Source organism: Chaetodon trifascialis, chromosome 9, assembly GCF_039877785.1.
Source record: "Chaetodon trifascialis isolate fChaTrf1 chromosome 9, fChaTrf1.hap1, whole genome shotgun sequence".
NCBI lineage: Eukaryota > Metazoa > Chordata > Actinopteri > Chaetodontiformes > Chaetodontidae > Chaetodon > Chaetodon trifascialis.
The window spans coordinates 22,566,811-22,579,826 of NC_092064.1; positions in this window are offsets into that span (position 1 = coordinate 22,566,811).

Here is a 13,016-nt window from a genome sequence, read left to right on the forward strand (position 1 = left end):
GACCTTGGGCTGTAATTAATTATCAGAGTTAACTGCAAATTCTACAGTCATTACAAATGAAACACTGAGACATTTTACTATTCATCAGCTTATTATCAAGTCTTTAGTATAGCCCACTTCAATATGGTAATAACTACTAAGCTCAGCGAGATTTCCAGAGCAAATGATATTATCCTTCACCTGCTAATTACACTGATTTCTGTACAAACTGGAGTAAATGCAGACAAAAACCTGAAAATAAGTGATGGTTAAAACTGAAATACTGCAGCAATCATTTCAAGTCAGAGTGATCTTGCTGGTGGAGAGTTTTACACAGAATTATTTGATTTTCCTTCACTTTGAGGTAAATTGGTATCTGACTCACAGATACTCTCATCTGACTTGACCCAGTTATTTGGAAAGCACATCAAAGATGGGGACGTAATTGTAATTGTCGAGGAAATCTAGGAGCGATCAGCATACAGTCAGGACCTAATTAAAGATGGAAGATCCTCCTGTGTAAAAACAGGTAGGACACCAACTGTATCGTTAGAAGCCGGAGCCAAAATGCTGCTGCATAATTAAAGGATGGGGTGAGGAGAAATAAGTCTTAAAACGCAGAATGTGGTATCATTAAGAAAATGAGAGAGGCGAAGGAAGAGAGAGCGGGAGGCGACAGCGCATCAGTAATTGAGCGGTTAGAGGGAGGGGAATTGGCTGGGACTCATGGAGGAGGAAATGACACAGAGGGACATGTGATATCGCAGTAATGCAACAGAGGAGAAAAGGAGCGAGGGAAGAAAAGCACAGAAAGAGTGATAAATAAAAGAGGTGTGTGCTGCTTCACGACGCTCCAGCAGTCTTCACATAAATATACCATGCGTGTCGATACAAACATAAGCACCACAAAGCCTGTATTACACACCACCACAACACGATATAGGCCTCCCAATATAGACCCAGCATGTGAGATTTCTCATCACTTATTCATGCAGGAGAGATGCAGCTTGTGGATTCATCCTAAGTTGTAAGTTGCCTTAATGCATGAGCTGAAGCCCGGGGCCTCTGGCCGAGTACCAGGAGCCTCACAAGACATGAGATAAAAAAAAGAAATGTTTAAATATATATATTATAAATCATAATATTCTATATTTGCACTGCTGCTAACAGCATTGGGCAAAGGAGTTCATATAGGTTTCCCATGCATAGACACGATCAGCACACTTATATCTGCACTGTGTAATTCATCAAATAATACATCAGGCTGCCAGTAGTGTATTGAAGGGGACAGAATAATGTCTTATGATGGTCTTACAGTAGCATACGGTAATGTTTGTGACTCTACGCAGCCATTTCCACCTGGAAAAGGAAATTATTGTCATGTACAAACACGCTGTTCCAGATACAACATGATTGAGCAAGAGAAAATCAAACAGGAAAATAAATCAGTTCTATATGCATCACAAGAAAACATCTGCTGCACCGGTAGCTATTCAGTCAAAATGGAGTATTTGTTCGAGAAATGTTTCCCCTGCAAGTTTTTACATACATTTACACAACCACCTTTGATGTCACCATTAGAATATTTTTACAACTAAATCTAATTTACAGATGCTTGCCAAGGAGGAAAATGCTTAAGAAATGGGGCATTCAACAGTTTGTCTTATTAGATATTGTGAGGAGGAAGAGGAATCAGACATTCATGTGTTTTGGTATTGTAAGGAAGGAGCACTGTTCTGGATTAAAGCTGACAAATGGATCTCTGTTTACAACTCGTGCTTCAATAGTTGTCTTTTAACCACAGTGCTTGGTGGTTAAAGGAATGATGTAGAAGGAAAAGACCTGAACAGCATCATCATTACGATGGGGACGGCAATTAAACACTGAACATTTCAAAATGTTTTCAAAGCTTCAGTGGCTTCTTGAAAAGGATGTTAATAAGGACAAAGAACAGAGTGTGTTTCTTGAGTGTTGGTGGGATTCAAGGGTGAAGGCTGGAGTTAAAACTAACATTGATAAAGGTCAATTAAATTATTATTTTTTTAGGTTTTACATCAAATAGATTGGGAGTATGTGTTTTTGGGAATCTATATATGTATATACAGTATGTGAGGACCTACAGTATATATGTGGGTGTGTGTATATAGGTATGGTCAGATATGTGTGGGCATGGTCAAAAATAATGTGAATAGTTAAATGAGTAGAAACTGGACTGATCTTCAAAATGCATAAAGTTGAAGATGAAACACTGTCTTCAACATTTTATGTAAGATAAGTGCATTACTTTTGTTTTTTGCACAATTTCAGAGTGATAAAGAACAAAGAGCACCATGCAAAAGTTTGGGCACCCTGAGACATTTGAGCTGTCAGATAACTTTTACCAATGTCTCTGACCTTAATTAGCGTGACGGTGCTATGGCTTGTTCACGGCCATTGTTAGGAAAGGTTAAATGATGCAAATCTAAGAGTCCTCAAGCCTTGTTCCAACAGGCAGCGGCCATGGGCTCCTCTAAGCAGCTGCCTAGCACTCTGACGAAAATTAAAAAACCTGATGCCCACAAAGCAGGGGAAGGCTACAAAAAGATAGCAAGGTGTTGTCAGGCAGTTGTTTCCTCCATTTGTAATGTAATTAAGAAATGGCAGTTAACAGGACTGGTGGAGATTAAGCTGCAGTCTGCCAGATCAAGACATCAAATCCCCTGTTTGACTGCAAAAGACCTTCTGTAGGGGTGGTGCACTCCTCTACTGTGCAGCAACACCTTTCCTGCTCACCACAAAATTCAGTATCAGGCATTTGTGAAGCCTGATGCATGTTGGAAACACGTACTGTGGACTGATGCAGTCAACGTAGAACTTTTTGGCCACAGTGAGCAAAGTTATGTTTGGAGAAAAAAAGGTGCAGAATTTCATGAAAAAAAAACACCTCTCCAACTGTCAAGCACAGGGGTGGATCGATCAGGCTTTGGGCTTGTGTTGCAGCCAGTAACACAGGGAACATTTCACTGGTAGAGGGAAGAATGGATTCAATTAAGTACCAGCAAATTCTGCAATCAAGCATTACAGCGTCTGTAACAGAGCTGCAGATGAAAAGAGGATGGCTTCTACAGCAGGATAATGATCCTAAACACACCTCAATATCCCCAATGGATTGTGTCAAGAGGTGCAAGCGGAGGTTTTACCACGGCCCTCACAGTCTCCCAACTCGAACGTCATCAGAAATCTTTGGTAGACCTCAAAAGAGCAGTGCACGCAAGACTCAAGAATCTCACAGAACGAGAAACCTTTTGAAGGAAAAATGAAAAAAAAAATCCTGCAAACAAGAACTGAAAGAATCCTGGCTGCCTACAAAAAGTCTTTACAAGCAGTGATACTTGCAAAAGGGGGAGTTGAAGGGTACCCAAACTGTTGCTTTGGGCCCTTTTCTATTTTTGTTATTTTAAAACTGAAAAAGATGGCAACAGAAACTTTGACCAGGGCCCTAACGTTTGCATGGCGCTGCATGTGTACATGTGCATATTGCCCCTTAAATGCAACAATAACACTTTAGCTACAATGGGAAGCCTTTTTTAATTTTATTTTCTGTCCTAGATGTTGTGTATTGTTATTCTGTTCCTTTAGGTGTGTATGTATGTACCCCTTTGACCTCATGTAATAACTTTTAAAAGGTGTGTATTCAAACTCTGCCAACTTTTTTACTAATAGACCTCCAAGCAGCGATGTCGTTCAGCATCTGCAAGCAGGAGGAAGGAGGAGAAGTGGAGCAGGAAGCCGGAGGAGGCCACGAGCCAGCAGGAGACCCCTGTGCTGCTGTGGAAAGCTACGATCGCTCATATCGGCCAGCTAGCTGACAGAGGAGCAGTGAACTCTGACCTAAACAAACAGTTCAGCGATGAGTGAGACTGCTGGTTCTTCAGAGGGTAGCTGCTGTCACGAAGTATCTGACCAAACCACTGGTGGAGTAGGTGCCCTGCATCGCCCACATGCTGAACTTGGTTGGGGTTAATAGTGTACAGTAAATTGCTTCAGTCCTGTTCAGACACTCAACTTCTCCTCCAAGTCCACGTCACGGTGGCAGGTTATCACTGCAAGATTGCTAATGAAAAGAACCGCACTGAAAACACTCTTAGATACAAGATGGTCGGCGCACTCAGATGCCACCAAAGCCCCGAGGGTGAATTACGCTGGTATCCAACAGTCATTACGAAGCATCGCTGATGATGAGCACCAGCCCTTTATTGCAAGGGAAGAGGCCAGAGCACTTCACAAGAAAACCGACAAGCTGGAGATATAAGTTCCCGACAATATGTGGAATGACTCGTTTACAGTTTCATGTGAGCGCGGTACTAAGGGCTGTTGAGCTTGACCTGACGTGGGTCTGATGGGTTCATGGAGAAACAGACATGTGGCAGCTTTACACAATAAATTTGATCATTATGAGATGGCAGCAAAGAAGACGTCTTCAACTGTATCAAAGGCCTACAAAGCAGACACGCGACGTGTGAGAAAACAGGCTGACAAATCCTCCAAACCAGAGTGTCAGCTGTCAGGCAGAAGCAAGTGTTTACGTCATGTCAGTGTTTACCGCTGTGATTGACAGGCTGGTGGCAGAGCTGGACACATGACACCAGTAACACGACATTATTCTGGAAAAGTTTGGCTTTTTAAACAAATTTCAGTCAGTTTCCCCACAAGGGCTCTGCTCATCAGCGTTGAGCCTCTAACAAAAATATCACAGGGACTTGGAAGAGGACTTTGTATCAGAAGTGATTCAGTTTCGGGAGTTTGTGAAGTGAACACATCAGCAGTTGAACTGCTCAAACTCTTGAGGCGAACAAAATTGCAGACTGTGTTCCCTAATGCAGACATAACTCACACCTTTTCCTTACCATTCCAGTCACCAACAGAGAGGAGAGAGCACTTTCTCTAAACTTTCATCTGTTAACAGCAGACTGCAGTCAGCGATGCAGCAAGCAAGCCTGAGCCACCTCACCCTGATGAGCATGAAGAAAGCACCTCTGAAGGTAAGACAATCACTGGTTGATTCCTTGCTTGTGATGTTTTTTTAATTGTTAAGACTGATCTTCTCGTGTTGCCACAGTGCACACAGAGTGACTTTGCTGGTAACTTAGCTTTGTCTTGACTTATTGTTGAAGTATTTTCTTATACTGATGAGATCAATATTGTGTTGACTGCTTAGCAGGGCGCTCTGTTTACTATTTGTTGCTCTCCACTAACAGGGGGTTCTGAATGTATGTTGCCATGGTATATTGTGAAGGGAGGCACTTGGAACTTGTGACAAGCGAGTCTACTGAATGCACTTGACGGCCTTGTTATATAAGTGACAGAGCATTTTGTTTTTAGACAACAACTTCATGGTAGAAAGCCTTCACAAAAAAGCGGATAAAGCCTTTCTCTATGTTATGTGAAATGCATGATTTTATTTGGGTTTCTTTATGTCAGCTGTCATCCAGTTATTTGCACCAGTGCCATGGATTTTTTTTTTTTTTTTGGGGGGGGGGGGGGGGGGGGGGGTTCAAAGTGTCTGTAGCCCAAGGGCATAAAGTAAGGTTAAGGTGCCTATGGGCACAACAGGGTTGCAGAATCAATACTCTCTGATTGGAAAAAAAGACGGCCTTTGCCTATCTGTGCCCATTTCTTGGCTTTTAATTGACTCACTGTCACTTCTGTGTGGCCTTAATTAAAACCAAGCAATTAGAAAATTGAAAAGGAGATGAAGAAAGTGGGTGAGCTGGGAAGGGAGACGGCACACAGGGGGACATGATAATTAAGAGGAGACACACCACAAAATGCCACAACACTTGCACCTATTCCCTCCCCTTCCCGAGTCCCACTCTCCCCACTCAATCACAAAGCTAATATCACCTCTTTCTCCATAAAACCCTTTCTTATTCCAGCTCTTTTATTTTCTCTATTTATTTAGCTTAAAATCCCCCCCAGAGCGGTGGTGTGCTCCAGTTCTGCAGAGCAGCCTGCCTGCATACTAAACTGAGAGATGTTGAGCAGCCCAAGGCCACAGCACCACCTGCATGGATTAGAGGTTCGCTAATCCTCTCATGTTTGACCTCAAGTCAGACGGAATATGCAGAAAAATTACTGAAAGTCAGCGTGGCATGTTTCTCCATAACAATACATCTAGGTTAAATGATTTTTTTTTTCTTGGTAGCATGGAGGAGGGAGGGGCTGGTTACTGCACTGTTACTTTTCATGAATCACTTTTCCCTGACACTGATTTTAGAGTGGAAAATGCAGACTGTTGTGTGCTCTGTCGCGCCCATGGCTTGAGCTGATTTACCACTTACCAGGCTTTTTTTTTTGGAGGAAAAATCTAGTTTAATACAATTGCACTCACCAAAGTATTTGTTGAGATCTGGAGGCACAGGGACATTGCTTCAAGGAGGACCAACACAGCAGGAAACAAACAACAGCCACCAGTTGATCAGTTTAAAGGGTGGTCTGGACGTCTGCTGGATGTGGTCCCATCATGGTCCAGCTGCACCACGGCTCCCTCAGGTCTCAGTAGCTGTTCAAATATCCACTGGAGGCATTTCAGAAGCATCTTTAAGAAGTTTCTTCTTCAGCAAGCAGATGTCTAGAGTTGTTTTCTCACCCTGATGAAGGCAAGAGAGCCACAAACATTTGGTGAATAAAGCATGGTGCACTGGAGAAGATCTGTGCCACTTGCACTGCAATTCACTCTGGTCTGCGTCTCGCTGCGTGTTGTCAGAGAAAGACATGTAGTTGTTTGCCCAACATTTTGTGTGTGTCTTTTGTAAGTTAATTAAATACGTTTGATTCTTTGAATCATCATTATTCAGGAACTACTTAGTAGCATTAATCAATTATCAGGCGCTTCCTGCTTCGCTCCTCGCTCGCTCCTCAGCAACTCTTTGGTGTTTTGTGTACCTTAATGCAAAGCAATACCCTCTGTGACTTTGTTTCTTCAATAGTGAATATTAGAAGAGGGAAACTTGTAATAATAATAACAATAAACTTTTCTTGTGTTGCACTTTTCATTGCAGGAATTGCAGCTCAAAGTGCTTTACCTAAAATGCATAAAATCAAGTAAAATACAATAATATGTATACTAATATGATTGAAGTGTTCCTTCTCCTGCTTCACAGATTAGACGATGTCAATAACTAATAGACACATGTCTATTGTCAATAAAGATAAGCATTTCTGTAGGTTCAAAGGAGAATTTAATGCTTCAGAGACCTGAGGTGGTCCAGCAACTGCAGACCCACTGAATAAAGACTGCAAAGTGGAGAAGAGAGTCACGTGTATCCTCCAGTCACGTATCCAGTAGATGGTGGAGTCAAGGGCACCAAAAAGTCAGGAATAATCCTCATTGTGAGGAAAACTGTCCACAACTACGGCAAGTACATGAGGTCAAAGATGGGCCAGGAAGTCGGTCTGTAAACTGTGCTGGATGTTTAAGATGTTTATGATTTAACATTAAGTACAATATTATTAATGATGATGATGATGATACCAAAGCTATGAAAATAAGATCCAGATTTTTTTCAACCTAATTTCCCTTTTGAGACAGCAGCACTCTTTTTTCCCCCTTTTGAAGCTCACATTCCCGTTGGAAAGCCTCTCTGGTCTGCTTTGTTCTGATCAATGCCCACAATTAACACACGCAATCAATTGAGGAGGCCTTAGGAACAGAGACGTCGGCCTTTCAGTGCGAAGCAGCCGTGGAGCCCATCACTCCTGGAGGGGTCCACGCTCCAGTCGAGAGGCTAATGACACACACGCAGCCTCACACACAATTAATCTCTCCTCTGGCAGATCTGAGAAGGAAAACTCTTCACAGCGGCATGTTATTCTGCTCTCTTCAGCCTTTGTGCTCTGCGCTGACTGTATGCACATATTAAATTATCGTAATTAAAACAGGGGCGGCATGGTGGCGAAGCAGGTAGTGCGCGTGCCTCACAGCAAGAAGGTAGCCGGTTCGATCCCCGGGTCGGGCGGGGCCTTTCTGTGTGAAGATTGCATGTTCTTCCCGTGCATGCGTGGGTTCTCTCTGAGCACTCCGGCTTCCTCCCACAGACCAAAAACATGCTCATTAGGTTAATTGGTGACTCTAAAATTGTCCTTAGGCGTGAGTGTGAATGATTGTGTGTCTCTATATATGTTGCCCTGCAATCGGCTGGTGACCGGTCCAGGGTGTACCCTGCCTCTCGCCCAATGACAGCTGGGATAGGACAGTTAGCTTAGCACAAAGACAGGAAACAGGTAAATAGCAAGCCTGGCTCCATCCAAAGGTAACAAAATCCGCCTACCAGCCCATCTAAAGCTCACTAATTAACACGAGGAGCAAAAAAGATAAATGTGTCAGGGCAGCTACAGCACAGACTCCAGGAAGTTCATGGTTCGGACCAAGAATTAGTCACATAACTTTATCTTTAAAATGAGCTGCTCTTCTTAGGAAATTCATCAGGAAATCACCAACTGCTGATCAACTCAACACATCTAGATTAACTCTGAGCCTAACTGTCCCAGAACTGTGTATATTCTCTGTATTTGGTACCAAATACAGTGTCTAGTTCATCCAAGGAGGTTTCCTGGAAAGTTATTAGGAAATCGTGGACCCATGAAAGAAACTGATGATGACTTACATCTTTTAATCAATTGATTTTTTTAATAATTCTATGTTTACATCATTAAAGACTGTGATGGAAATATTGGCGTGCTGTTGGTTTATTTTTTTATTAAGACCATATCATTTCTGCTTGAAGACTATTTGTTGCAAGAAGTCATCATTTAAATCCATCCGGATGTATTCTGGGGACTTTCAGGGCAATGACACACAGCTGCTCTGAGAGCTTTCTTTTTTTTCCCCAGTACATTTTGGGAGTCCCTGTCCAGATATCTCCCAGTTTTTAATTTGAATAAAACTCTGTTCTAATCTACTGACAAAGTGGCTCTCTGACTCTCTTAACACTGCGTACAAAGAGAATGAAAAATGCTGATGTTGTAGTGATTTTGTCACTCACCTTGAGGCTAGCCAGTGACAGACCCTCCCAAACCCTCTTAATCCTCTCTGCCTCTCAGAGTACAGAGAAATAACTCAGACTTACCAGAGCAGTCAGGATGCTCCCCTGTGCTTCAGCACTGTGCTGTTTGAAATGCAATGAAGGGTGTCAGCCGCAGCTGATGGGCCTGATCACTGGGCCAACAGAGTCTAATTATCATGTCATATTCTGCACACATTCCAATACCACACTGGCAAAACTCCCAAAGCCGATACTTTGAAGCCGAGTATTTATTATGCACAACAATAAAAGAGAGTTTACTAATCAAAGAGGGGTTTGTTTCTTTATCTTCGTGTCTTTAAAAACTGCAACGCAATTCGCTCTCTTTCAAGGATTACAGCAGAACACAACACTAACGAAGACAACAGAGATAACAAATCAAACAACCTCCTGTGCATCAGCTAAGCCTCCGAAATATCAGCGTAAGAGAGGAAGTGCGGGGCTGGTGAACCTCTCCTCCTGCAGAGGCTTTTGTGCTTCCTAAAATTTTTGCCACTCCAACAAAAGAAGACACCACAAGTGTGTCCCCTCGCATCCACATGCTCCCACTCAGTGGGAAGCTGCAGGGTGTCTGAGGTTGAGTTCAGGCTCGTCTCACTCCCTCGCTCCGTGCTCCTGCCCCGCGGCACAGGCATCACTCAGATAAACACACACCCACACCGACACGCAACACGGCGCATTACAATAACACTCACACAAACATGCACTTGAAAGCACAGATTTTTTTACATGCAATGCTCATCACCCTCTCTTCGTCTCTGTGAGACGTACACATATACAGCAGGATACATGGGTGTATCGGTGCGCCTGTATGGCTTCCAAGTAGGTTTGTACCACCCACGTAAGTACCAGGCTCCAGCTGTGTTTACAGAAAACAAACCCGCTGATGAACTCCAAGACTGTGGCCAAACGCCAGTACACTGATGCTACATATCTGAATTCATACACACGACATACAAGCCTTCACAGCATACAAGAATCGCTGATTGCATGCAAGAAATCACACTAAATAAATCACACTGAGCTGTGACTTTATAAAACACAAACAGTAATTTCCAATGTACAAATTAAGATGAATGTCTGTGACACATTTCCCTGCTGACAGGAGTGTCTGTGACTGCACCTGCAACAAATGGCATTTTAGGTTTAGATGATGCTGCATTATTTCTTCAGATTTTCCCCACATTTCCCAAGACAGACGCTTTGATGTCATCGTCTAAGTCAGAGTGAGATCAGGTCAAACAGCTCTCAAACAAGGGGCAGTTCATAACCAGGTACTGAGTCCCAAATATTCTTTGGAGCGAATGGGGCCCAAAGGAGGAAACCACAAACATGTCCTCTTGAAAGTTACTGTGTAATCTTTGTTTTACTTAAATTATGAAGATGATTTGAAATGTTTATTTGAAAAGGCTAAATTCACACAGAAACATGTCAACAAAACTTAGTCAGTGACATCCATGAAGCTATATTTAGCATTAGCAAGTGGTTTTTCCAGAGGAGGCGACCCAGGTCAAAAAACACTGTACTTAAATTATGTTTTTTGAAGAATGTATTAAGGACACTTTGTGCCGCTTTATATACTTAAGTGCACTCACGCAGTCCTGGAGTACCGCTTGAGTAATACTTGAGTATACTTGAACTGTAAATAGCACATTTAATTGGCACTTTTTACAGATTTTAAGTGTACTGAAGTACAGCAGCGGAAATCATGATTCATGAACATTCAAAACACACCTGCAGTACATGTGTATATCACCAGCATGTTGAATATACTTAAAAATACTTAAAGTGAAATTAAATTACACACTAATTAAGCAAGCTCATAATGTATCACAAAGGACTTGTACACTTCTCATAAGTACACTTTATTATTATTAAATTATTTGTAATTTAGTAAATTTTTTACTTTAGTATACACTAAGTATAATTCATAATACACTTGCAATAAAGTACTCTTTTTATAAGTACTTTGAAATACCACTTTAAGTACTGTAGTATAGTATATTTATTTTTTAATACATTTATGTAGAACTCAATGACATCTATTTAGAAGTAGACTTTTTAAGTATATTTATTATATCTAAGTATATGTCAAATATAGCAAACAAACTTTAAATTAAGCACACAAAGTAAAAGTGAATGTGTAATGACTTTTCTATACTTAAACTGTAATATTTCTATGCTTCTAATACAAGTATACTATTTTTTGACCTTGGAAGAACCAGCCAAACCCTTGAAGAGGATGTCTTTTACCACTGATGGATGTCTCTCTTCATTGTTGCAGGTAAAAACATGTGATTTCTACATCCAGAAAGCTCCCATTAAAGCATATTTTTATTGATCATTTTCCAAAGTGAACAAACCACACACTAAATGTTTATTGACCTTGTCTCAACAACAGTATTTTATGATCCGCCGCTCGTCATGGCTAAAAGGAACCAATGTTGACTGTTGTAGAAAACAGAATGTGATCACTGCTGAGTGATGTATCACAGAATATAACTTTACTTACTTACTTTCTCTAGATTTTTTTGATGACGCAACTTAAGCATAAGGGTGGAAAAGCTACATTTGGTTTATTATCAATAAAGGGATTTGCTGATAAAACATAATGAGCTGAATAAGTTTACAGGGCAACTAATGTCAAAAGTTGAGTAAGCATGCAGTTAAAACAAAATGTTATATCAAAGTGAAATATTCCTTTGAGAGGCTTGTCAGTTTCTTTTCATTAGCATTGAAATGTGCCAGACTGGTGTAGGGAAGAGAGAGAGCAGGCTGCATGAAGACCAGAATATCCAAAGGAATTTTTTGCTTTTACAAACGGCAACCATCTCCACAAAACCAACAAAGAATATGAAAAGCAAAACGCTTGTCTGTGCTTCACTGCAGTTGCTATAACAGTTTATTTGCTTCTCCCTGACGGTACGTCAGTGCTATGAAGCTGTTGTACCGCATTCAGTGAGCAAAGGGAAGAAACACGATGGTGAAGACAGGAAAGACGTCACTTTGTTCACACTTTCTTAGGTGCCGCTGCCTCTGGCATTGAGTGGCGGCTCTGCATTGATTTTATGACAAGTGAATCAGGCCTGCTTTAATTTGAAAGGTGCACTCGCAGTCCTCAAAGCTAATTGCACAAGGCCGTGGCAGCTAGAGGTGCTGCTGGGACCAGACCAGCGTGATACTCGACAGTTTCAGCCTGGCCTGCAGCTCTGTACAGAATAATCACTCCAGTTTGGTGGCAGAGGACTGGCCCTGTTTCATCACCGATGTGTCTCTGGTGTGACAGCATTGTAGTGCCAATATCGTCCTGGGAGGCAAGTATTTTTGTCAATAGCTGGTGTGAAGTCAGAAAAACATCTAAGTTAGAGTAAGTCGTAAAGGCTGCTGCAGGTGAGAGTGAGACAACTGAGTTTTCATAAATAATCCCACAGTCGATGATGTGCAGTGATGTATAAGTGTACTGCAGCATGTGTCAGTACACTATGACATCACTGCTGGGTGTGGCTACAGGTGCAAAATTTATATGTATTTTAAAATCTTTTCAACACAAGCTGACTGACAGAAAGAGTCTGCTCTTTATTGCAACAGCGCCTCCTTCAGGTTGTTTTGCAGAATGGTACCGCCTATGTATGTACACTACAAGAAGGATGAATCTGTGACAGTTATCCAATGAGGACTAAGTACACAGCTGACTCGCCTCTGAGGGAAGCTACACCTCCATCAGAGAAACAGAAGATTTTAACCCAAAAACTATGAAATCTTCTATTTAATCGCTATGAAAATAACTGTAAAAACAATGCTTTTTAGCCTGGGTTACTCTTGGAGTTTTCTTCTCCCTCATTCAGTCTGTCTTACTGAAATACTTCATACTGTATCTACAACAAACAGACTGAACGTTTTTCCTTCTTCATAAAACATCTGAAATATTGAAGGATTGTTCACAACCCTGCTGGCTAGCCTCTCTCTTTTTCTTGC